The following is a 27,187-nucleotide window of genomic DNA, read 5'->3' on the forward strand; positions in this document are numbered from 1 at the left end:
GAAATAGGATGACAGGTGTCACTTGTTCCTTAAAATGGAAGGAAAGGGAAATTCAAGAAGTGACAGACCCAGCTGTTTCTTGTGGCATTGTGGCAGAGCAGCTGTTTGATCAAGAGAGGGTCAACGTGGATTTGTGGAAACTCCTGGATCTAAGTCACCATACATTTACACCAACACTGAGCTGTACCTTCTCTCCATCTATTCATCTTCATCAACAGACCGTACCTAAGAACAGTCCGTCTGTGATAGTTAAGAGATTTTCAACTGATTCCCAGTTTTAACAGCTCTTGGCAGGAGGCATAGAATGTGGAGAAATATTCCTAGAAGCTGGACCTGTGTAACAAATTACACAATTTGTTCATATATACTGTTTACTGCATGTTATGTTATGACCATAATCATACCAGATGGCCTAGGGAATAGGCCTGGGCATCACAGGGTGAGGTTTCACTGACAGAAATTGGTTGGGAAAGGCTCAACCTACAACCTACGTTTTTCACTCATGCCAAAACAAGAAGAAAACCCCAACACAAATCAGCAAAGAGATTCAAATTAATGAGACCCATTGTGGAGTACCTCTGATTGTTTATAAAATAGAGAGGTTTTACAGACCAGTGTGATGCACCATCAATAACTCACTCTGAGATGTAAGGCGAGATATCGGCTTTTATTGACTGGAAGAAGGAACAAGCCGTGAGTGACCACCATACTACATCCTGGAGACTGAGAGGTCGGGCTCAGGCCTTGATCGCCTTTATACAGGGGTCTGTGGGAGGAGCCACAGGAGCAGTCAGCAGGGGGCGTATCCAGACAGGTATATGTAGTTCACCACACAGTGCAGTATTTTCTGTGCTTTTCTTGTGTGCACGTTGCACTGATAACACTCTCCGTTATCAACACACTGGAGAGTGGATTTTCACTGCCATCATGGAGAGGCCTGTGAGTTGCTGAGATCCCAAGAGTGATACCGTCTGGAGCTCAGCTCCTGGTAGAGTCACCCCTGGTGGTAAGGCCAAGGAGGAGGTTCCTGACAAAGAGCAATCCAACCAAGACTTCAATACGGAGCAGGCAGAGGATGATGACACATCACAGGGGCAGTGAAGGTGGAGGATGGCTTATGCAGTGAGGGATCCCCGGTCTCTAGCATGCCATGCTTATCATGATATGTCAAGGAACCTGTGATGGCCATCCGTGCATCAGCCTCCCCATGTTAAACAAAGACACACACAGGTGTCCTCTGTTAAGGAAATAACCCTTTTGGAAAACAGCATACTCAACCTGAGTGATTGCACTGCTACTGATAATTAACAGTGCTACGTGATCACACAAGGGAGATGGACCAGCTACACAGCAGAGCAGTGAGATCTCCCCATACCTCACCACCACCTCGCCAGTCTGTTTTCCATTCACCTCCATAGCCATCGGGTGAAGTGGCCTTTAAGAGCTTTCAGAACATACTCTGAATCTGTCTGCCATCTTATTAATAGTCGTCAGTGTGGCGATAGGATGCCTGTTGTAAATTCAACAGGGATCTTGCCTTCAGGTGAAGTTCCAGTCTGAAAGACAACCTTGCTTATTTTTTATACCCAGAGTTTGCATCAGTTTATTTTTGCATGGCCCAGTTGAGCACTGGCACTAAACCTGGCAAAATCAGGCCTCCAGAATAAGTAAATTATTCTTGGGCAATTAGTTTGTGAATCACCTCTGAATGTATTGGGTCAGATGTTAAAATCATCCCCCCTTTTTTTTGGCCTCCTGACAAGGTCTCCCTTGTCAGCAATATGACAGAAGTTTCATGTGTCAGGGGGCATGAAGTCAAACATATCATTTAGCCAAGTAGATATACAGCATCTAAACAAGCCCTTCAGCCCACCACATCCACGTTGAACTACACTAATCCCATTTGCTTGCGTTAGGACTTTATCTTTTATGCCTTACCTATTCATGCCTACAATAAGCTTGAAAGTGTGCGGAGAGAGTTTACAAGGATGTTACTGAGTGATAGGGAAAGGTTGAAAAGGTTAGAACTTTATTCCTTGGGGCACAGGAATATTAGGGAAAATCCTTGGAGGTATACAAAATTATGAGGGGTAGAGAAAAGGTGAATGCATGAAGGGTTTTCTCCTCAGGTTGAGTGAGACTAGAGCAAGAGACAAATATTCAGGGAGAATCTGAGGAGGAACTTCTTTATTCAAAATTTCATGGAAGTATGAAACAGACTGTCAGCAGACGTGACGGATGCAAGTTCGATTGTAACATTTAAGATAAGTCTGGAAAGGAACATAGATAAAAGAAGTATCAAGGGCTAAGGTCTGAGTGCAGGTAGATGGGATTGGACAGAATAATAATTTGGCATGGACAAGATGGGCCAAATGGCCTCTTTCTGGGCTGTAGTGTTTTAGAGACTCTATTACATTAAATGTCTCCTTAAGTGCCCCTTAGGTACAATGACTATATCTGATTCCCACACTTTATCTGGTAGTGCCTTCCTGATATTAATACTGTGCAAAAAACAAATTCTTCAAATCCTCTTTAAAACTCCTTCTTCTCACATTGAATGCATGCCCTGATGTTTCTGATACTCCTGTCATAGAAAAAGTTTTTGATTGTTTACCCTGTCTATGCTCTCAGAATTTTCTAAATGTTTCCCTCCCTCAGTCTCCTCTGCTCCAAGGAAAATAAGCCCAACATATCCAATCTGCCCCATAATTAAAGTCCTACAATCCAGGCTACCACCTGGGGGATCTCCTCTGCATTCTCTTCAATGAAATCATATACCAAAGCTTTTCAGTCAGAGGATCTAGTGATCAAGGGTACATGGAAAGAAAAGGTTTAGAGCAGGGGTTCTCAACCTTTATTATGCCTTGGACCTCTACCAAGAGGTCTGTGAACCCCAGGTTGGGAATCCCTGTTTTAGAGAGATGTGGGTCAAACTTGGGCAAATATGACTAGCACGGTTGGGCACCTTAGTCAGCATGGATGATCTGGGCCGTGTTTCTGTGCTGTGAAATTCCATGATTCTGTGGAAGCCTGTCCAAGCAATCGATCCCTCCAGCTTAACCCCTTTCACTCCAGCATTCAGTGAATTTGTGCTGTGTCATATCCTGCATCATCATATCTATGCTGAAGTGCATGTGTCCAAAAATGAACATTGATCTCCAAAATGGGCATAATCAAAGCTTCATACAACTATAACAAAGAATCCATTCATTTAGAGGATACTAGAAGTTTCTTCAGATACATAAAGTGTAAAAGAGAGACGAGAGTGGATATTGGAACACTGGAAAATGATGCTGGAGAGGTAGTAATGGGGAACACTGGAAAGGCAGATGAACTGAATAGTCCTCAGTCTTCACTGTGGAGGACACTAGCAGAATGGTGGAGTTTCAGGTGTCAGGGGGCATGAAGTGTGTGAAGTTACCACAACTAGAAAGAAACTTGAGAAACTGAAAGGTCTAAAGATAGATAAATCACCTTGAGCAGATGATGTACTCCACAGGGTACTGATAGAGGTGGCTGACAAGATCATGGAGACATTAGAAATGATCTTTCAAGAATCACTAAGTTCTGGAATGGTTCTGGAAGACTGGAAAATTGTAAATGTCACTTCATTCTTCAAGAAGAGAGAGAGACAGAAAAATGGAAACTATAGGCCAGTTAGTCTGACCTCAGTGGTAGGGAAGATGTTGGAGTTGATTATTAAGAATGAGGTCTCAGGGTGCTTGGAGGCACATGATAAAATAGGCTGTTGTCACAATGGTTTCTGCAAGCAAAAATCTCACCTGACAAATCTGTTGGAATTCTTTGAAGAAATGACAAGCAGAATAGACAAAGGAGTATAAGTGGGTATTGTGTACTTGGATTTTCAGAAGGCCTTTGACAAGGTGCCACACATGAGGCTGCTTAACAAGCTACAAGCCCATGGTATTACAGGAAAGATTCTAGCACGGATAAAGCGCTGGCTGATTGACAGCAGGCAAAGAGTGGAAATTAAGGGAGCCTTTTCTGGTTGGCTGCCAGTGACCAGTGGTATTCTACAGGGGTCAGTCTTCAGACCACTTCTTTTTATGTTATGCTAATGATTTCAATGATGGTATTGATGGCTTTGTTACAAAGTTTTCAGATGATATGAAGATAGGTGGAGAGGCAGGTAGTTTTGTGGAAGCAGAGAGGCTGCAGAAGGACTTAGACAGATTAGGAAAATGATCAAAGAAACGGTAGATGGAATACAGTGTCGGAAATTGCATGGTCATGCCCTTCGGTTGAAGAAATGAAAGGGTTGACTATTTTTTAGATGGAGAGAAAATACAAAAAACTGAGGTGCTGAGGGACTTGGGAGACATTGTGCAGGATTCCCTAAAGGTTAACTTGCAGGTTGAGTCTGTGGTGAGGAAGGCAAATGCAATGTTAGCATTCATTTCAAGAGGACTAGAATATAAATTCAAGGAAGTAATGTTGAAATTTTAGGTGAGGATGCACTTGGAGTGTTGTGAACAGGTTTGGGCCCATTATCTTAGAAAAGAGGTTCTGAAGGTTTCAAAGGAGGGTTCAGGAAAATGATTCCAGGATTGAATGGCTTGTCATATGGAGAGTGTCTGATGGCTCTGGCCTGTATTCACTAGAATTCAGAATGAGGGGTGACCTCATTGAAATCTATTTAATGTGAAAATCCTTGATAGAGTAAATGTGGAGAGGATGTTTCCAAGGGTGAGAGAGTTCAAGAGTAGAGAACGCAGCTCCAGAATAGAGTGGTGTCCTTTTAGAATGGAGATGAGGAGGAATTTCTTTGGCCAGAGGGTGGTGGATCTGTGGAATTCTTTGCTACAGGCAGCTCTAGAGGCCAAGTTTTTATGTATATTTAAGGCAGAGTTTGCTAGATTCTTGACTGATCTGGGCATGATGAGCAATAATTGGATCAGCCATGATGAAATGGAGGAGCAGGCTTAATGGGCCAAATGGCCTAATTCAGATCCTATATCTTATGGTCATTTCTATTCCAGTAAAATATAAGCACATAACGTAACATGAAAAAAGGTTTCCTTGTCAACATTAAGAGCATAACATTTCCAAAAATCCCATATTTATTTTATATTTCCATTAGCCATTAAACATCAATGTTTGAGTAAAATAAAGTTCCTTCTGTTATTAATTTGACAAGTGATCAGATTATGCTGTTTCCTTTAGAAGGCTCTTCCTTGTGGCTCTATCCTGTGGTGTCTGTGTACATTAGAACACAACAGATGGGCAATATAGACAGCCATATGGTAGGAAGGTGCCTGGGGGGGTAAATTCTCTAAAGCAAGCTGACCCTCAGTGAAATGGGTCACTTGGGATTCCTGCATCACACTCCTCCCCCTCTGATCTACCCCCAACCCACCCCTCCCTTCCCCTGCCCTCCCTCAATCCACCAATCTGTGATGGAAGATGAGATGTGATGTGAAGTACATGAAGGAGATGCAGTAAATCATAAGAAACTACACTGAGGATTTGCCTGAAGAAAACTAGACAGAACTCCATAAATAAAAGCAGCAAATACTGCTGACCACCCCCCCCCCCCCACATCAGGAATTCATTGCTCCCTCTCTATAACTCTTTCTTTTTCAATCTTTTTTATTAATATTAACATGATAAGATTAATACATAGTCATTGGGATTACAAAATTACAAAATTAAAATGAACATAAAAGGATACACAAGCAATAAGTACAATATAGTTAAGTCTTCCCAAATCATGAATGATACAAATATCATATAGACAATAGACAATAGGTGCAGAAGTAGACCATTCGGCCCTTCGAGCCTGCACTGCCATTTTGAGATCATGGCTGATCATCTACTATCAATACCCGGTTCCTTCCTTGTCCCCATATCCCTTGATTCCCCTATCCATAAGATACCTATCTAGCTCCTTCTTGAAAGCAGCCAGAGAATTGGCCTCCACTGCCTTCCGAAACAGTGCATTCCAGACCCCCACAACTCTCTGGGAGAAGAAGTTTTTCCTCAACTCTGTCCTAAATGACCTACCCCTTAATCTCAAACCACGCCTTCTGGTACTGGACTCTCCCAGCATCTGGAACATATATCCTGCCTCTATCTTCTCCAATCCCTTAATAATCTTATATGTTGCAATCAGATCCCCTCTCAATCCCCTTAATTCCAGCGTGCACAAGCCCAGTCTCTCTAACCTCTCTGTGTAAGACAGTCCTGACATCCCAGGAATTAACCTCGTGAATCTACGCTGCACTTCCTCCACAGCCAGGATGTCCTTCCTTAACCCTGGAGACCAAAACTGTACACAATACTCCAGGTGTGGTCTCACCAGGGCTCTGTACAAATGCAAGAGGATTTCCTTGCTCTTGTACTCAATTCCCTTTGTAATAAAGGCCAGCATTCCATTAGCCTTCTTCACTGCCTGCTGCACTTGCTCATTCACCTTTAGTGACTGATGAACAAGGACTCCTAGATCTCTTTGTATTTCTCCCTTACCTAACTTTACACTGTTCAGATAATAATCTGCCTTCCTGTTCTTACTCCCAAAGTGGATAACCTCACACTTACTCACATTAAACGTCATCTGCCAAGTATCTGCCCACTCACCCAGCCTATCCAAGTCACCCTGAATTCTCCTAACATCCTCATCACATGTCACACTGCCACCCAGCTTAGTATCATCAGCAAATTTGCTGATGTTACTCTCAAGGCCTTCATCTAAATTGTTGACGTAAATCGTAAACAGCTGTGGTCCCAATACCGAGCCCTGTGGTACCCCACTAGTCACCACCTGCCATTCCGAGAAACACCCATTCACCGCTACCCTTTGCTTTCTATCTGCCAACCAGTTTTCTATCCATGTCAATGTCTTCCCCCCAATGCCATGAGCTTTGATTTTACCCACCAATCTCCTATGTGGGACCTTATCAACTGCCTTCTGAAAATCGAGGTACACTACATCCACTGGATCTCCCTTGTCTAACTTCCTGGTTACATCCTCGAAAAACTCCAATAGATTAGTCAAGCATGATTTACCCTTGGTAAATCCATGCTGGCTCGGCCCAATCCTATCACTGCTATCTAGATATGCCACTATTTCATCTTTAATAATGGACTCTAGCATCTTCCCCACTACTGATATTAGGCTGACAGGTCGATAGTTCTGTTTTCTCCCTCCCTCCCTCCTTTCTTAAAAAGTGGGATAACATTAGCCATTCTCCAATCCTCAGGAACTGATCCTGAATCTAAGGAACATTGGGAAGTGATTACCAATGCATCCGCAATTTCCAGGGCCACCTCCTTTAGTACCCTAGGATGCAGACCATCTGGACCTGGGGATTTGTCAGCCTTCAGTCCCATCAGCCTTCCTAATGTCAATCTGTTTCATTTCTTCTGTTACCCTGTGTCCTTGGCCCATCCATACATCTGGGAGATTGCTTGTGTCTTACTTAGTGAAGACAGATCTAAAGTACTTATTAAATTCTTCTGCCATTTCTCTGTTTCCCATAACAATTTCACCCAATTCATTCTTCAAGGGCCCAACATTGTTCTTAACTATCTTCTTTCTCTTCACATACCTAAAAAAGCTTTTGCTATCTTCCTTTATATTCCTGGCTAGCTTGCGTTCGTACCTCATTTTTTCTCCCTGTATTGCCTTTTTAGTTAAGTTTTGTTGTTCCTTAAAAAATTCCCAATCATCTGTCCTCCCACTCACCTTAGCTCTGTCATACTTCCTTTTTTTTAATGCTATGCAATCTCTGACTTCCTTTGTCAACCACTGTGGCCCCTTTCCCCCCTTTGAATCCTTCCTTCTCTGGGGGATGAACTGATTTTGCACCTTGTGCATTATTCCCAAGAATACCTGCCATTGCTGTTCCACTGTCTTTTCTGCTAGGATATCCGTCCAGTTAACTTTGGCCAGCTCCTCCCTCATGGCTCCATAGTCTCCCCTATTCAACTGCAACACTGACACCTCCGAGCTGCCCTTATCCTTCTCAAATTGCAGATAAAAACTTATCATATTATGGTCACTACTTCCTAATGGCTCCTTTACTTCAAGGTCGCTTATCAAATCCTGTTCATTACTTAACACTAAATCCAGAATAGCCTTGTCCCTGGTCGGCTCTCGTACAAGCTGCTCCAAGAATGCATCCCGTAGGCACTTTACAAACTCCCTATCCTGGGGTCCAGCACCAACCTGATTCTCCCAGTTCACCTGCATGTTGAAATCTCCATAACTACTGCGAAATTACCTTTGCCACATGCCAATGTTAACTCTTTATTCAACTTGCACCCAATATCCTTGCTACTGTTTGGTGGCCTGTAGACAACACCATTTAGGGTCCTTTTGCCCTTACTGTTCCTCAGTTCTATCCACACAGACTCCACTTCTCCTGATCCTATGTCCCCCCTTGCAAAGGACTGAATGTCATGCCTCACCAACAGGGCCACCCCATCCCCTCTGCCCACGTTTCTGTCCCTATGATAGCACGTATACTCTTGTACGTTCATTTCCCAGGTCTGATCTCCCTGTAGCCATGTCTCCGTTATCTCAACAACATCATAGTTACCCATTCACACCTGAGCTTCAAGCTCATCCGCCTTATTTCTGACACTTCGTGCATTCAGATATAGAATTTTTAGCCCATTTCTCCTCTCTCTGTTTGAATCGCTGCCTATTGTGGTTAACCCAGCTCCCTGAACTCCCATCAGGCTATACACCCCTAGAATTTTGTTGTACTTCCTAAATTTACTTATTCTTTCTGCACATTTAACTCCATGTTCCGTCAGACCATCCCTCTGTACATGTGTCCTCCTTATCACTTGTTCCGCCTCGCCTTTCTCTACTACACACTTAATATTCCGGAACCGTGTAGTCCCCACCTGTCCTTTATTCTTCATCTCACTATCCTCTCTCACATTCTGGATCCCCGCCCCCTGCAAATTTAGTTTAAACCGCCCCCCCCCACCCCCCAAGAAGCACTAGCAAACTTCCCTGCAAGAATGTTAGTACCGCTCCAGTTCAGGTGTAAACCATCCCTTCGGAACAGATCCCACCTTCCCTGGAACAAAGCCCAATTATCTAAAAACCTGAAGCCCTCCCTCCTGCACCATCCTCTCAGCCATGTATTAATCTGTATAATCCTTCCGTTCCTTGCCTCACTCACACGTGGCACAGGTAGCAATCCTGAGATTGTTACCCTGGAGGTCCTGCTCTTCAGCTTCACACCTAACTCGCTGAACTCCCTACGCAGGACCCCCTCACTCATCCTGCCCATGTCGTTGGTCCCTACATGGACCACAACATCTGGGTTCTTGCCCTCCCTCTTGAGAATAACCTGCACCCGATCTGAGATGTCTCGGACCCCGGCACCAGGGAAGCAACAAACCATCCGAGACTCCCGATCTTTCCCACAAAATCTCCTATCCGCCCCCCTACTATAGAATCCCCTATCACTACCGCTCTCTTCTCTTCCCTCCTCCCCTTCCTAGTGAAGGGTCCAACCTCAGTGCCAGAGACAGGACCACTGCAGCTTGTTCCTGGTAGGTCATCCCCACCAACAGTATCCAAAACTCTCTCTGTGTGCTCTGCTCTCTCTGTCTGCTCCCCCTGCCTCTCTTGACTGTCATCCATTTGCCTACCTCCTATCTTTTCGGTGTGACTACCTCCCGATAACTCTTATCTATCTCTGCCTCTGCCTCCCGAATGATCCGTAGTTCATTCAGCTCCTGCTCCAATTCCCTAACTCGGTCTGATAGGAGCTGCAGCTGGATGCACCTGTTGCAGGTGTGGTCATCAGGAACAACTGTGTTGAACCTGACCTCCCACATACTGCATATGGAGCACACCACTGCTCTAACTGTCTCCCCCATTATCTGATCCCAGATTAGTCAGAATAAATGAAAAAAGAACCTACTGACCTTACCTTTTTACCTCAGCAAGCACGTCCTCAGGCTCACTGATTTCCTCTCACTGAAGTCCCCTTGCGCCGAAGCCCACTGAGCCAAAGCCCAGCACTTTGCTCCCGTGCACGCCGCTGCCCGCTCATGAAAGTGGGCCTCTTTTTAACCCCCGCGCTCGCCGCTGACGTCACCCATGCCTGCGCAGTTTTACCTTCCTCCTCAGGTACTGTCCAGGTAGGTTCGACGGTCTCGGCCTACCTACAACGGCTGATCCGTTGTAGGTATCCATATAAACAAAACAAAAAAAAACTAGGTATATCATGTTGAAAAAAACAGAAAAGAGAAAAAGAGAAAAAAAATATTATTACCCTAAGAAAAACTAATCTAACAAACTAACCACTAATAAAGAAAAAAAAAAGGAAAAAAGGGAAAGAAAAAAAATGGGCTGTTTATAGTATCTACAAAAATACCAAGAATCATCAGTGTCCCCAACTCCGATCCTCTCAACATATATATAACCAAAACCAGAAAAACAAATAGGATTGGAACAGGGTCAAATTACTTCATATGAAAATATTGAATAAATGGCCTCCAAGTCTTTTCAAATTTAATAGAAGGGTCATATATGACACCTCTAATTTTTTCCAAATTTAAACATAACATAGTTTGAGAAAACCAATGAAATATGGTAGTGGGATTAATTTCTTTCCAATTCAGCAAATATAGGTGTAATATCAAATGTTTACAATGTAATTATGAAAATATTTTCAGAGGCCTTTTATAAGATTAAAAATGATTGGGAAAGAGATCTTAACTTTACTATCCCTATTGAGAATTGGGATAAAATTCTTCAATTAGTTAATTTATCCTCTATATGTGCTAAACATTCATTGATACAGTTTAAAGTTGTGCACAGGGCTCATATGTCCAAGGATAAATTGGCTCATTTTTATTCCCATATAAATCCTATATGTGACAGATGTCATTCTGAGATAGCTTCTTTAACTCATATGTTTTGGTCATGTACACCTTTAAAAAAATATTGGAAGGATATTTTCGATATTATTTCCATTGTATTGAACATTGATTTACAACCTCATCCTATTACTGCAATCTTTGGTTTACCAATGATGGAGTCAGTTCATTTATCTTCTTCTGCTTGTCAGATGATTGCATTTCTTACATTAATGGCTAGAAGATCTATTTTGTTGAATTGGAAAGAAATTAATACCTCTCTATAACTCAATACTACATTTTCTTGCTGATTCTCCATTTTCCTATTTGCAATCAACATTTTATTTTTAAGTGTTTCACACCACATTTCTGTCTGTTTTTAGACATATGTGAGATCTTGTGGAACATTCCTCTTCTATATAAAGTAGGGTGAGGGATTGATGCTGGGAGAGGGCCCAGTGGTCGTGGACAGCTATTTAATCCTCTCGATTCCAATATCAAGTGAATGACTCTGTGGACACCAGCTCCACGTCAGTATGCCCATTCTGAATGTACGTCTAACATAGCCCACCTATGCCAACTTGCCACTTGCATCCGTAGGCTTGTCCTTAAAACAGTTTGAGTGGATCTCTTTCTCCTGGGTGGAATATTCTACCCTCAACAGGGGCTCTGTCCCCCGAGCCTGCACCCCAATGAACTTGCCATGCCATTGTGCTGAGCTCTTCTTCCACTGGCTCCACAATTGAACCTACTTCTTTGCTGAGGATTCCCAAGATGCCACACATCCTCCCCACACTGAGGACTCTTTCTCCTGTTACAAGCCTCTCTTTTTCCTCAGACCCCTCCCTCTGGCCTTCTGCCTGCTTAGGGGCATTTTTATTTCCAACAGCCGATGAAATGTTAACCATCTTGACATCACCACTCCCCTCTCCTATTCCAACCTCACCTCCTCTGAACACACTGCTCTCCATTCTCCACACCAATCGCAACCTCACCATCAAACACACAAAGACAGTCCTGACTGTTGACCCAAAAAGTCAACTGTCCACTTCCCTCCTTAGATGTTGCCTGGCTTACTGAGTCACAACAGTATCGTGTGTGTTGCTCAAGATTTTCAGTGAAGGGTAACATAGTTAGGACAGATGTGCATAATTCACAACCACCAACATTGAGTTGGGGTTTTGCCTCAGGAGACTGGTCTGACATGATGACAATGTTACATATGGATTTTTAGCATGTTTTTGTTGTGTAGGTTTTGGAGTTCAATGAAATCTGCTATGGGTTTTGTTAAACATAAAACATCTCACTTTCTTTTATTTGGAGAAACCTACATTGGTGTCCTAATGCTCTAGGATGACTTTGGAGTTGTTCAACATGTCGGCCAATGCAGTTGCATTGAAACTTCTAGAGGTTTGGGAGCAAAATGCCATCGCTTAGCTTATACAAGTGGAGGCCCAGTTCATTCTGCGGGAAATCGCCACCACTGACACCAAACTCTACTACATGGTAACGTTGCTCAGCGATTTCACAGCTGCAAGAGTGGTGAGTCTGCTTGAAAACCTGGCTGAACACGATAAAAAACCAATCGCTGAAAACTCACCTTATACAGACTCTTGGACTATCGAGTCTGACAGCTCCAAACAGTTGTTCTTCAGTCTAGCATCGGCAATGCTAAGCACTCAGAGCTGATGGAACACATGCTGTCTCTCCTGGGAAATCACCATCCTTGTTTTATTTTTGAAGAACTCTTCCTGCAGCAACTGCCTGATCAAGTTCACATAGCCCTCACTAATGCACCCATGGCTGATGGTCTACCAGGCAGCAGTATATCATCCCTCCTCCTTTCTCTTCCTCAGAAAGCCTGGTCGGCAAGACCCCCAACAGAAGGAAATCCGTGGCTTGAAACAGATGAGGGCAGGCCATGCTCACTTTAGTATAAATGCTAGGAGGTGCTGACTGCCTTGCAGCACCTTATCTGCACATTTAGCCGGAAAGTCAATATTTTCCAAAGTTGATTTAGTTAGGGGTAACCATTAGGTTCCTGTGTCTTGGAGGATATCCCCAAAACATTTTTGGCATTTTTGGGTTTCTGCACATGCCGTCTAGCACAGACTTTCCAATGACTGATGGACTCTGTATTAAAAGACTGAGATTTTCTTTTTTTATTTACCTGGATGGCAGCCCTGATGCCAGTGCATCCAATCCAAGCACCTATCCCATCTCCACACACGTTTCAAGCGCTTAAGCCAACACAGGTTTATTATTAGCCCTACTAAATGCCATTTTGGACTGTCAACCATTGGCATTCTTGGCTATCATATCACTGTAGATGGTGTGAAACCCCTCCCACCAAAGGCAGCCACTACTGTAGGTTTCCACAAATAAAACAAAGTGAGTCGTTGTATGTTTAACGTAACCAATAACACATTTTACTGAATTCCAAAACCTACACCACAAAAGTACGCTAAGAACCTTTTACGTAATAACATCATCATGTTTCTGCGCATGTGAAAAATGCAGCACAGACTTTCCAACGGCTAATGCACTCTTCATTGAAGGACTTAAGGTTTTCTTTTTGTTTACCTGCATGACATACAGTGCATCGAAATCCAAACACGTTTCTCATCTCCGTGCACTTTTTGAGCATTTAAGCCAACACGGGTTGATTATTAACTCTGCTAAATGCCGGTTTGGGTTGTCAACATTAGCTTTCTCAGCCACTGCATCTCTGCGGAAAATACAAACCTCCTCCCATTAAAGGTAGCCACTATTATGGGTTTCCCACTGCCCCGCACTACTAAAAGTAGTTTTGAGGCGTGGTGAATTTCTATCACCAGTTCATTCCTCAAGCTGCTGAACATATTCTCTCCCTGTATAGTTCACTTAAAGTCAATACCCCTGATCAAGTGCTTAACTGGACAGCAGACATGACCAGGGCATTTGATGATATCAAACAAGCTCTTTCTAACCACTCCTCAACACACTCATAGCCATTACCACTGATGCCTCAGACTGTGCTGTGGGTGCTGTGCACAGTTGATCCAAGGCTTGTGGCAGCTGCTTGCTTTTCCAGCCGGCAGCTCCCTCCCCCTGAAGTACAGCAAGTATGACAGTGAGCTTCTTGGTCTCTATCTGGCTCCCCCCCACCCCTGGTTTCACATACCTTCTTACCATGGTGGACCGTACCATCTGGTGGCCAGAGGTTCTCCATCTAGCATCGACAATGGCTCAGGAATTCATCAGCACCTGGGTTGCTCGATTTGGCACCCCATCTGACCACGGTCCCCAATTCATTTCAGACCTCTGGGCCAAAATTTGCTGTTGCCAGCGGAGATTTCTCTCAGGGTGAACTGGGCCTCAGCTTGTACACACTAAGTGACACCATTCTTATCCCAAAACTCCAGCAGGTTCGAAGCGACTGCGTTGTCCAACATGAACAATAACTCGAGAATCATCCTGGATGTAGGTTTTCGCAAATAAAATGAAGTTAGGCTTTTTATGTTTAACGAAACCCGTAACACATTTTATTGAAATTCAAACCCTACACAACAAAAGCATGATAAAAACCTTTTACATAATAATGTTACTATATCAGACCAGCTTCTTAAAGTGAAACACCAACTCAATGTCAGTGGTGTGAGTTATGTACACTTCTCCCAATTATGTTACCCTACACGATTATGGATTTCCCACCATCCCACACTACTAAAAACCTGCAGGTTTTAGCTATCACTACTCCATTCCACGAGCTGCTGAATTATATTCCCCCGTCTAGTGTGCCCAAAAGCAATACCCCTAATCATGTGCTTGACTGGTCAGCGGACAAGACCAGGGCATCTGATGATATCAAACAAGCTCTTTATAACGTGACCCTAATGGCGCATGTGCTCCCCAACACACCCATAGCCATTAGTACTGATGCCTCAGACTATACTGTGGCTGCTGTGAGTGTTGCTCCAGCATCAATGACGGCCGCAGAAGTGGCTTGGGTGTTCATCAGCATCTGGGTTGCCCTATTTGGCATCCCATCTGATATTTCATCTGACCGCAGTCCCCAATTCACTTCCGGCCTCTGGGCTGCGATGGCCCAGAGCTTAAGCATTACATCACATCGCATCACCTGCAGTCCAATGGCCTATGTGAGCGGTTTCACTGCTCCTTAAAGGCTGCTCTGAGGGCTTCCCCGATGATGAGCGTTGGTATGATTGGCTCCCATGATCTTGCTGGGAATCTGAACTGCTCCAAAAGAGGACCTGCAGTCATCCGTGCTGAGTTGGTATATGGGCGGCTGTTCCGAGTGCCAGGTGATTTCATTTCTGACGCCACAACCACCTGGTCGGCCTCTCAAAAGCATTCCACCCTCCTCAGTAAATTCGGTTCCTTTTCACCCATTCCTACCTCCCATCATGGCGTACAGCACACTTGGGTACCTGCTGACCTATAATCCACCTCGTTTGTTTTCATCCGCCATGACATACACCAACATTCCTTTAGGCCCCCTTAAGATGGCCAGTTCTTTATTTTGGAATGGGGAGAAAAGATTTTTATCAATAAGAGGGGAAACCTGAATGTATCACCTTAAACCGGCCCACCAAAGTTTGGGGTATTCTGCTGCCATGCCCCTGTCATCATGCCATGACCACGAGTGTGTCACTGCACCTCTGGATGATCCAGAGACACCTACTGTTCCTCCACCCTTGGAACACAGGGCCCAAGCAGCTCATCTTGGCTGCAAGCAGGCTCACAATGCCAGTTTTAGTGAATTCTTGGGGGGGGGGGGTGGGTAGGGTAACATTGTTGGGAGAAACGTCCATAATTCACAACCGGGGCATTAGGTTGGGGTTGCACCTTAAGAAGCTGGTCTGACTTGATGACGTTATTACTTCAGAATTGTGAGCACATTTTTGGTGTTTAGGTGTTGGAGTTCAATAAAATGTGCGACAGGTTTTCATTAAAAGTAAAATGTCTCACTTAGTTCTGTTTGCAAAAACCCGCAACAGCACCCACAGTCTCATGTGTTTCCTGGGCTGATTTGCTTTTCATCCTCCCACTCTATTCCCTCTGCCTTCTTTTACCTTTCATAGTCCCTCCCCTGTCCCTGCCTGGCTAAGGTGACAGGATGGAAAACGAAGTCCGCGGGTGGACACTTAATTGTTGTGACAGATTTACTTCCTTGGTTACAGTATGACGATAGATGTTTGTTGAGTAAACCTGCAGGTGGGAAGATCATTTGACCACATTGCGTGTGCAACATGGTAAAATTAGTCTGTGTGGTTAAAATAATGTCACTGCAACAAGGTCAGGAGCTACTTTGTTGATTGGATTGGATGAGAACTGAGCAAGAATCAAATGGCTGCCCTTGATCTCTGTGACCTCTCATGTCACCACTGCAAACCCCACTTCTTTGTACGGGGGTGAGGGGGAGGTTCACATTTAAGTTCTCACAAGTCAGAAGGTGAATCCAGCACTTCACAATTATGCATCACACAAGGTAGTCAACTTGCCTGCTTACTCATTTTTGGGGAGCTCAGTTTCTGAAAACATCCATAAAGCTTCTGAGAAGAAGGTAGGAGTCAAGTATAAATTCCAAGTCTACATTCTCTCATCAGGACTAGAAGCAATCAAAATGCAGTGGTTATATCAACTCTCCTTCTTCGGCTGTCCCTGGGGACTGAAGTTGACCTGGGACTGCAGATGATTTGGGGTTGAAGGTGACTTGCATCGTCTCAGGTTCTGAAGTGGATGTTGAAGGCAATGTGGAATCTACACATTCTTCCAGAGCGGGGGCAGGTTTGTGAGGAGGGATGGTCCTTCCGTTCTTTTTGCAGGCCCTTTGTATGTATCCCACACAAAATGCTAGAGGGACACAGCAGGTCAGGTGGCATCTATGGAGAGAAATAAAGAGTCGATGTTTCAGGCCAACGATGAAGGGTTTCGGTCCAAAACGTCGACTCTTCGCTCCTTTCCATAGATCTTGTCTGATCTGTTGAGCTCTTCCAGCATTTGTGTGTGTTTCTTGGGATTCCCAGCATCTGCAGTCTCTCCAAAACGACTCCCTTGCTTCCATTACTGGCAAATATGGTGGAAAATACAAGAGCACTGGAATTTAAGGAAGGACTAGACAGGGTGGATGTGGACATCAGGTTTCCTATGCTAGGGGAGTATCAAAAACTGGAGGGCACAGCCTCAAAACGGGGGGGGGGGGGGCGATCTTTTAGCACAGAGGTAAGGAGGAATATTTTTAGCCAGGGAGTAGTGAATCTGGGGAATGCTGTGCCACAGACTGTGATGGAGGGTGAGTATATTTAAGGCAGAAGTTGATAGTTTCCTGATTGGTCAGGGCATCAAAGGATACGGCAAGAAGGCAGGTGTAAGAGGTTGATTGGAATCCGATTATCAGCCATGATGAAATAGCAGAGCAGACTAAGTAGTCTAATTCTGCACCTACGTCTTATAGGCACTGTTGCACTGTAAACAGTTCAAAGAAGATTTACCAGCCCAAAACATGGGTGGTTCATCATGGGAGGAAATGTTGAACAGGATTGAATCCATTGCAGTTCAGTAGAGTGAGAGGGGACATTTAAAATTGTCATCAGCAGATAGGGGGACAATGTAACCTCCTCTAGGGGAATGTAGAGATAGGGGCCCAGCTTTGAATATAAGGAGTTAGGCATTTAAGTTGGAAATGTGGGAAACTGCTCCTTCTCTCAAAGGCTGGTTACTGCTTGACCTCTCTTCTCCAAAGTGCAGTGGAAGCAAAGTCTTTGAATATTTTTAGGGCAGAGGTAGATATGAGCAGGGAATGACAAGAGTGCAGTGTTGAGGATAGAGCCTAATCAGACATGATTTTATTGAATGGCAAGTTAGGCCAGAGAGGCTGAATTGCCTACTCCTTCTCCTCATTTGTATGAAATCAGGAATGAAAATCATTGCATTTGAATGGTCTACTAATATTTACTGTCTGTATTTGGGAGCATTATTGCAGGACAAGAAAACAAACATGTGAACAGACTACTGTGCTGCGATAAAATAGACTAAGCCATCAATGTAATAGTTCTCTTCAATCCATCTTGAAACATAGGGTAAGGCACCCCACACTTCTCCACACAGCAATAAAGAAAATTTCCAAATTAGGATGTAAAAATGTCATTAAGATTTAAAGCCTGTTGCAACACAGGAAAACATGGCAGCCATTTTGCATGCAGTACATTCTCATGCAGAGCTGGAAGCTAGTGTGCAGACTCGGTTTTTAAATGATTTTGACTGAGGGGTCTTTTACATCTGCCTTATCCAGAAGATGACACCACGAGAAACAATGTGCTACCCTGGATCATGAGCTCAGATTTGTTCAATGGAATACAGCTCCTCCCCCCAATCAAGTTTAGAGGTCTCAGTCAAAAATGACACACATACACACATAATGCTGGCCTTTCTGTTTTTACCACATACAAGCTCAATATTGCTTGTTGGTTGTTGCGTTTCTCTGTTAGGGATGTCATTCCCACAGCAATTACCTTTTCCCCAGATTAAGTTCCTAGCCGGCTTCTGTTTGTTATCTTTGAAATGCTGTCCAACCTTGTTTTGTGGGTTGACTGAAACAGCCAAACCAGTGTCTGATTCAATTTTAATTAATATGCTGTTCACTTCTCACATACACCTTAGTGCAGTCTATTGTTAATTTTCACACTGTAAATCTCAAGGCTACATAGTCCCTGTCACAAGCAAGAGAAAATTTGCAGATGCTGGAAATCTAATCAACACACACAAAATGCTGGAGGAACTCAGCGGGCCGGGCAGTAGAGAAAAGAGATTTTTTTTCCATAGGTGCTGCCTGGCCTGCTGAGTTCCGTCAGCATTTTATGTGTGTTACTACACAATCCTGTGTCACTCTCATCATAGCTCATCAGCAGTATATAGACTAGTGCTCTTTTTGAAACTGCAATTTGACAATTTATCACTTTTTCTCTTCTCTGTGCTCTTTGTATTTGTCCTACTTTCATGCATTTTCTGGAAGTTTTACCTTTACTTCTGAATTTGTTTGGTGTATCTGAGCCCCTGCCACAACGATAACACAATCTGTTTGGCCAGGCTGGTTTCTGTTTAGATGCTGCCATTTTATTCACACTCACTTTCATTTCTGACTGCAACTCAATTGTGCTTCTGTCTGCAGTGTCCACTGTCTGCACTGTTCTTTTTTTTTGTAATTTATTTTATTGAAGTTCATCATCAAACAAACATTTCCATAAGATGTACTTCAGACATTGTTCTTTTCAATGGTAGCTGTGCTTCAGTTAGGAACCATTTCTGAATGCTTTCTTTTAAGAGTCCACAGACTAAATGATCTCTCAGTGCATCGTTAAGCCCATTACCAAACTGACAATGATCAGACAACCTCTTCAATTCAGAAAGTGTTCTGTGATCAACAATGGCCTTGGTTCTAAGTGTTCCTGCATCACTTATATAATAGAAGCAAAACTCATTTCTTATGGTTTGTTGGAGCAGTCAAACGTTGAAGCAAACTGTATGCTTCACCCGATGAACTCAGCAAAATTAGCATTCGCTTCTCATTGGCTATTTCATTTGCTTCAAAATACTGTTCCAATTATTCCAGTATACATGAGCCAGCATCACGTTGTGCAATCAAACTTATTCATCTTTCCGACGTAGCCGGCCATTTCTGCTTTTTAAATGAGTGCACACTCTATATGAATCTCGAATTCTTCCATTTACGGCCTTTTTAAAAAAAAACTCGATCAATAATTCCGTTCCGAGAACAAATGTTTTTGTAACTCGACCATTTCCACCTCCGTTTTTGTTAGGTGGAACGTAACAAGTCAGCAGCCATGCCGAGTTTGTTTTTAAAAATACCTCGTTGCCATGTTTTGTAACTTCAAAACATTAAACTAATTCAAAGAAAGACACAGGAGCCCGACAATACAGGTGTAACTTCGTCTTTGGTTTAAGCGAGGCACGCACGAATCACGTATCAGCGTGACAAGAATATTTAAATCAACAAACAGGAGATTGCTCAAATATTTTTAAATATTAGATACACAGCACTGTCCCTCTCACTAATTCTCTACAAGCTAAAAGGTTGCGACTTGAAACGTTTCTCTTTCCAGAGCTTTCTAGTTTTTCTTTCAGAGTCACACTTTCTTGATTTGTCAGGGTAACCTCACTGCTTGCAATTCACTTATCCACAGTGAGCAGTCTTTCGGTCTGGGGAGCACGAATGCCCTCTTAATAACTGGTGTGGGGGGGGGGGGGGGGGGTGGGGGGTTGTCCCTTTAAGTCTGCAAGTCCAAAACATGACCGATTTGACCCTGGCTCCTCATTGGTGGGAGCTGTGACGAATGTAGTTGCTGAGAGATCCTTGGAGGAGGAAGTAAACGGTGAAGGTGCGATTGGATACATTAGCCGTAGGAAATACGGCCTCTGCTGAGTTACGCTGGCGCTCGGATACATTTTGGAATCCCGATACACGACCTTTTCCTGGAATACATTTTGAAAACGGATTTACGGCCCCTTCCCCGGAACGCAGCTATGTTTGGGATGTGAATGTCGGCCTGATCTGCAATTTGAGCGATCGCTTCACTTCGGGGTAAGTATTTTCTTCCTTCTGCACGGCCTTCCTTTGTCACTTTCAGCTCGGTCTGAGGTTTCTGCGCGGCTGTTTGAGCTCGAACCGTGGTCGTTGTTCTTTCTGGGTTGCTGTTACAGAAGAACTGGGGAGTGACATGAATTCAATATTAGCCGTGTGTGTCCGCATATATCGTCCTGGGCGGGGGAGGGGGGGGGGAGAAGAGGGTGACAATATTGATGTAACCTGGCCCTTTGTGATAATTAGTACAAAAATAAAACTTCACTTTGGGTAACATTAACTCGGTTAGAGAGGGTTGATTTGCTTTTGAACCCCGCAGTGTTTCGACATACATTTTGAAACGTTTCCTTAATCCTTTACAACCACACCAAATTAAGTAAACTGCAGGAGGCCAGCGCGTTTATTGACATAAGTGTTGTGTATCTGCATGTTTTGAAGGGTGTTGTATGTTATGCCAGTCAAACCGAAAAGCTCCGGTTGTGAAACTTTTTTTAAAACTTTCCGACTGCAACCGGAACCCGTTCCTGGATCCAATTTCCCCTTGTGTTTCCTAATAGTTCCCATTGAACTCACAGACACACCTTCAGTGCTGTGCGTGGGCTCCCTTTGTTTTAACTCATTCCCTGCGCTGTTCAGAGACATTATGCAACATGTGTGGTATTGAATGCGAGACCAGCCTCGATCACTAAATCCTGCTATTGGGCTGAGCTGCTAACCCGGTGCCGGCCTCGACAGCTGGTCTCAGCGTGTGACGATGGGAAGCTATCCTTAAACACTCAAAGCATTGATATTCTCAAGTCAACTTCTGGATTTGCTGAGAGGAAGATTGTAAAGACTAGAAATTCCTGCTGGCAACACAGCAGCTCTCAAAGTCCACTGATTGCCTCTCTTATTGGTCGTTGTTGGCCTTTTTAAACCACATGATCCAATAGTTCTCTCAGAGTTGTGCCACATGAACACATTCCGGGTCTGCTCACTGTTATAAACAGCCATTTTTTTCCCCCCGCAGAGCTAAATTTAATCCGAGAATCAGTACGACTGAATTCTTCAATGCTCTGTGGATGAGCGAGCCCCATTGTTTGGCCAGTGTCAGCTGTTGGTGGGCGGGACAATGGTCACAAAGGTGTGGGAGGAAACCTGGGAGCATTCTGGGGAAACAGATGGGCATGGGGAGAGTGTGCTGTCTCCACGCAGGCAGCACCCGAGGTGGTCATGGTTGCCAGCTTCAAGTTCTGAGGTGTAAACGTCACCAACGGCTTGTCACCAGGGAGACTCCATGGCTAACAAAGCACACCAGTGCCTTTACTTCCTCAGAAGGCTAAGGAAAGTCGGCAGACTCCAGCTCGCCTTCACTAACTGTTTATAGAAGTTATCCTATCCAGCTGTCTCACAGCTTTGGATGCCAGCTGCTGTGCCAGGGGCTGTAAGGAATTGCAGAGTTGTGGACACAGCTCAGTCCGTCATGAATACCAGCCTCCCTCCATGGAGTCGAACTACACTTCATCCTGTCTTGGAAAAGCTACCAGCATGATCCATGACTCTTCCTGACCCTGGAAATTCTCTTTCATTCTCCCGAACTCCTTCCCATTTAATCCACCCCCTCCAAATTAGACAGAAGATACAAAATCTTAAACGTACAAGACCAGGCTCAAGGATGGCTTTTTGTATCACACTGTTGTAAGACTCTTGAATGGGCATCTTGTTTGATAAAGATGAACTCTTGACCTCAGTCTACCTTGCCATGACCTTTGCACCCTGTCTACCTGCATTGCACTTTCTCTATAATTGAGACAGCCTCAGTGTGCTAATGTTTTGAAATAATCCATATGGATTGCATGCAAAACAAATGTCTTCACTATACACGTGACAATAGTAGGCCAATTAGCAACCTAAGTTGTTGAAGCTGTGCACTGCTGCCCAATGGAACACCCACCCTCTCCAGGGAACCTAGCATCAGTGCAAATTATATCAGGTTGCAATATTTAGCCTTTGAATATTACGTGGCAGAATTGCTACAACTGAAGCCACTCAGACATGTGGATAGCACCTTCGTGCTAAACAGATGAATTGGTTTCTGATGTGCAAGACACGGGAGGGAGAAATCCAAAGATGGGGGAAGTCATTGTGAAAGTGGAATACTTTTGGGAACTCAGAGTATCGTTTTTGTGACACAACACAACTGACTAATTGTCAGCCTGCATCGAGTTATCCTGGGTGGACAGAGAAACACTCACACAAGTTTTAAGGAAGTTCTGTCTGGTATGCGGAAGAGTGACTTGGAGGGGGAGAAAGGGGAAGTTTTTACAGAGGAAGCTGGTGAGTTGACAGTCTGGTTCAGAACTTAAAAAAAAAAGAAGTGGATATGGAATAAGGAGTATTGAATACTGGGGTTAACTATCAAGTAACTAGGGCAGAGGAACCGTAGTATTGTGGTGTGGTGACCCATATTTTGCAGCAGATGCCATGCTAGTATTTAAGAGTAAATTGCCAGAGTGTGTTCTGGTGAGGGGAATTGGAGAGAAAGTTTGCGTAATCAACCTGCACAGTCTGGACTGGACAAATGGTCTGTTACTACCTTATTGTGGTCTGGTGTCTGTGTCAGAGTGTGTAGGTTCTGGACAGGACCCCTAGGAGACGTTGTCCCTTCTTTACCCAACATAAAGGTTTCATTCACATTTCTTCCATCAGTAGCAGAATACAGCCCACAGCATAGTTGGCCTAAAGCAATGTCAGATGCCTACACCCTATGAATTGTGCTCAGTTCTGCACTGCAGGGTAAATGCCACCGAGGCCAAATCATGTGGGACTGGTTCTTGGTTCCTTTTTGTGGCTTTCTTTGAAACTGAAGGATTTTTCCCGCAATGGACATCCCAGTAAAGTTTGGTACTGTGACAACCAGCATGAGAAGAAGGCATTGTTATGTTCACGAACACGATGCTTGAAATGAACTACATACACAAAATGGTAGGAAATTCAGCAGCTCAGGCAGCATCCTGATTAAGGGTCTCGGCCCGAAGCATCAACCGTTTATTCCTCTCCGCAGGCCTGCTTTATGTGTGGACAGTTAATATAACCTTCCAGTCGCATTATAACAAAAAATAACTAGCAGCGGGAAAGCATGTGGTTGGATCAGGGTAAACTCTCTCAATACAGACTGCCATTCCTGGGCAGGTATAGGATGAGTTTGGTGAAATTACTTGATATTCCATCAAGCCTGCTAGGGGTGGTTTTGAAACAAAGATATACATTCTCACATCTCTCTCAACAATTTGGGAGCAGTTTAGAAAGACACAAGAGACTGCAAATGCTGCAACCAAAATCAGCTGGCGGGTCTCAGGGGGATCGAACAGCATCTGTGTGTGTGGGAGGAAGGGAGGAACTCCAGTTCTGCATTTTGTTTATTTAGAGATAAGCCACAGTAACAGACCTTTGCAGCCCAACGAGCCCATGCCACTGCATTACACCCTTGTGACCGATGAACCTACTGCCCCGTACGTCTTTGGAATGTGGGAGGAAACCAGAGCATCTAGAGGAAATCCTTGCGGTCACGGGCAGAACGTACAAACTCCTTACAGATGGCAGTGGAATTGAACCTGGGTCACTGGCGCCGTAATAGATAAATGCTACCCTGCTGTGCTGCCCCATTCTGAGCTGAAACGTTGGCAATTCCTTTATCCCTGCTCAATCTGCTGAGTTCCCCCTGCAGTCTGTTTGCTGCTGGCAGCAGTTTTGGACTATTGTGCCCTGGGGTCCATTGTCTGTAGTGACTGCCTTGGATGTCTGTAATGAAGAGGAAAGTTTTGTATAGTAGTCTGGCCAAGACTAATTAAGATCGACTGGATTTGGGGGGTGGGGGGGGAGATTAGATTTAAACCCAATGCATCCTCTAGTTTGCCTTGAATTTTGTATTCCTTCTTTTTCTGAGAACTTCAGGAATCCACGCGAATAAACTATAATATGTAAATGTAGAAGCCAGAGAATTCCCTGAAATCCATTTGGTGATGTTGAAATAGCAGTGATTATTGATGCAAGTTGGTTTATTCATTTTAACAACTGGGCAAACTTCCCTGCAGACTTGAATTTGCACCCTTGCTGGAATTCTGAGATTAATAAAGCACAACAGACTGTTCATTTCAAATGGTTACTCATGACTCCTGTACTCTCTTGTCCAGCATTGCCAAATTAATCTGTCTGTATAATCAGAGAGAATACCCTTGGCTGCTACCTTTTAAAGAGGGCCTTCTATATCAAGTAGAAAGGGAAGCCTGGACCTCTGTTTAAGGGCCTGTGGGATTGTAGGTAATTATTCGAAGAGCGGGTAATAATAACAGGCCTTTTTCAGTTAGAGAACTGTTACTATTGGGGTGTCACAAGGAACAGTGTTGGCCCTCCTGCTGCTGACAGTTTGCACAACTAACAGATGAAGAGGCGGTGTCATGCATCCAAGCTTGCTGACGATACTGACGTAGGTGGAGAAAGTAACCCGTGAGGGAGGTCACCTCCCTAAAGGTCATTGGTAGGTGAAATAAGAGATGGCAGGTAAAGTAAAAAATGGGGGAAATGAGAGAACATGTACCCTGGGGAGAACAGAAAAGCAGGATGTTTTGTTAAATAGTGAGAAATGTGGGTGAAGTGATTAAGGAGGTGGTAAATTAGACGTATAGGCACAGTAACTATTTAGGAAGATTAATGGTATGCTGACTTTCATTACAAGGGAGTACAAATTGTTAAAGCCACACTGAGGTTGTGCAGGGCTGTTATATGGACCCATGTGCAGTTTGCTGTCTTGTATCTGATGATGACATGCTTATCTTGGAACCAGTTGAGTTGTTGGTGTCTGATAATGACCTGTATCGTAAGAAAGGACCGCTAGGGGAGGTTGGGGAAATCTGACCCACATTCACTGTAACCTCAGAGTGACTGATGGCCCCAGTGGGAGGATGAATGTTCTGAGAGGCTTTTCACACGTTGAGTGCCCGGATGCTGTTTCCTCCGGCAGCTGCGTCTAGAACTAACTATTTAGGACTGGGATGAGGGGAGGTAAATTTGCAGAGTATGTTGCAAATCTTTGGAATTCTGTGTCCCAACTGCAGGAGCACAGCTGCTGGGTGTGCAGATGAGATCGATGGATTTTGGGCACGTGACTGCATCGGGTAGATCAGTATTGATTTTGTTGACTGCTACAGTAGGTTCAGAGAGCCTCATGGCCTGTTTTTGTTTCTTTATAATTGGCATCTTGTCCAACTGATGGCATTTCTGACACGCCCTTAGTACTTCAGTAAATTGGCAGCCTGGCTCTTGTGTTTGTGTGCCTGTTGTGGGAATTTAAATCAGGGCATATTTTCAGTTGTCTGCAAGCTGCAGTTGAGCTGGTGTTGTCAAATTAAAAGCAGGCACTTCTGCAACTTGTGACATTGTTCATGAGAGGATGAGGTTGTCCAGAGATTGTGAGAGTTAGCTTCACTAGTATACAAAGGTTTTGGGAATAGTGCAATAAAAATTTAGAGTATTTTGCCTGGAGGTTGGTGATTAGTGGTGTTCCATAGGGATCTGTTAATAAGACCATAAGACATAGGAGCAGAATTAGGCCAATCACCCCATTGAGTCTGCACTGCCATTCCTTCACGGTTGATTTATTAGCCCTCTCAGTCCCATACACCTGCCTTCTCCTCATAACCTTTGATACCCTGTTTAATCAAGAAACTAGCATCCTCCACCTTAAATATGCCCAATGACTTGGCCTGTATGGCCGTCTGTGCAATGAATTCCTCAGATACATTGCCCTCAGGCTGAAGAAAAGTTTTTTCATCTCTTCTCCTTAGTATTAGCAATGCCACTCAATTCTGCCCCCTGACACTGTTGCTCTTTTGGCATTCTACTTGTTTCTTGCTCAGTGAAGATTCCTCTGCCATTTCTTTGTTTCCCCTTTTACTATCTCTCCAGTGTCATTTCTAGTGCCCCTATATCCACTCTTGCCTCTTTTACTTATGTATCTGGGGAAAAAAACTTTGTATTTTTTATATATTATTGGCTAGCTTACCTTCATATTTCATCTTTTCTCTCTTTGGAATTTTAGTTGCCTTTTAGTTTTTAAAAGCTTCCCAGTCCACTAACTTCCCATTAATTTTTTGCTATATTATATGCCCTCCCTTTTGCTTTTAAGCTGTCTTTGACTTGTCAGCCCTGTTTACCCCACCCTGCCTTTAGAATACTTCTTCAACTTTGGGATGCATATTTCCTGCTCCTTCCAAATTGCTCCCAGAAACTCCACCTCTGCTGTTATTCATGCTAGTGTCCTCTTGCATTCAACTCTGGCCAGCTCTCCCCTCATGCCTCTGTAAATCCCTTTACTCTGCTGTAATGCTGATACATCTGATTTCATCTTCTCCTTCTCAAACTGCAGAGTGAACTTTATCATATTGTGATCACTGTCTCCTAAGGGTTCCTTTACCTTAAGCTTTCTAACTAAATCTGGGTAATTTCAAAACACCCAATCCAGAATTGCTTTCCCTTTGTGGGCTCAACAACAAGCTGTTCTAAAAAGCCATCTCTAGGCATTCTACAAATTCTCTCTCTTGGGATCCAGTACCAACTTGATTTTCCCCAATCTACCTGCATATTGAAATCCCCTGTGACTATTGTAACTTTGCCCTTTTGACATGCCTTTTCTATCTCCCTTTGTAATTTGTAGCTCCTATCCTGGCTTGTATATAACTCTCATTGGAGTTTATTTTTCCC

The 27,187-nt window shown here is 43.9% G+C and overlaps 1 protein-coding gene across 1 annotated transcript in view; it reads left to right on the top strand.

The window, feature by feature from the left end:
- Positions 1 to 20,215: 20,215 nt before the first annotated feature.
- LOC132383138 (sushi domain-containing protein 6-like) overlaps positions 20,216 to 27,187 on the top strand; it is a 52,781-nt gene continuing 45,809 nt past the window's right edge. Inside the window, exon 1 of the mRNA XM_059953978.1 lies at positions 20,216 to 20,449. The gene's annotated coding sequence lies outside the window, so the exon portion shown is untranslated. The remainder of the gene's footprint in view (positions 20,450 to 27,187) is intronic.

The sequence above is a fragment of the Hypanus sabinus genome, chromosome 2, assembly GCF_030144855.1.
Source record: "Hypanus sabinus isolate sHypSab1 chromosome 2, sHypSab1.hap1, whole genome shotgun sequence".
Lineage (NCBI taxonomy): Eukaryota > Metazoa > Chordata > Chondrichthyes > Myliobatiformes > Dasyatidae > Hypanus > Hypanus sabinus.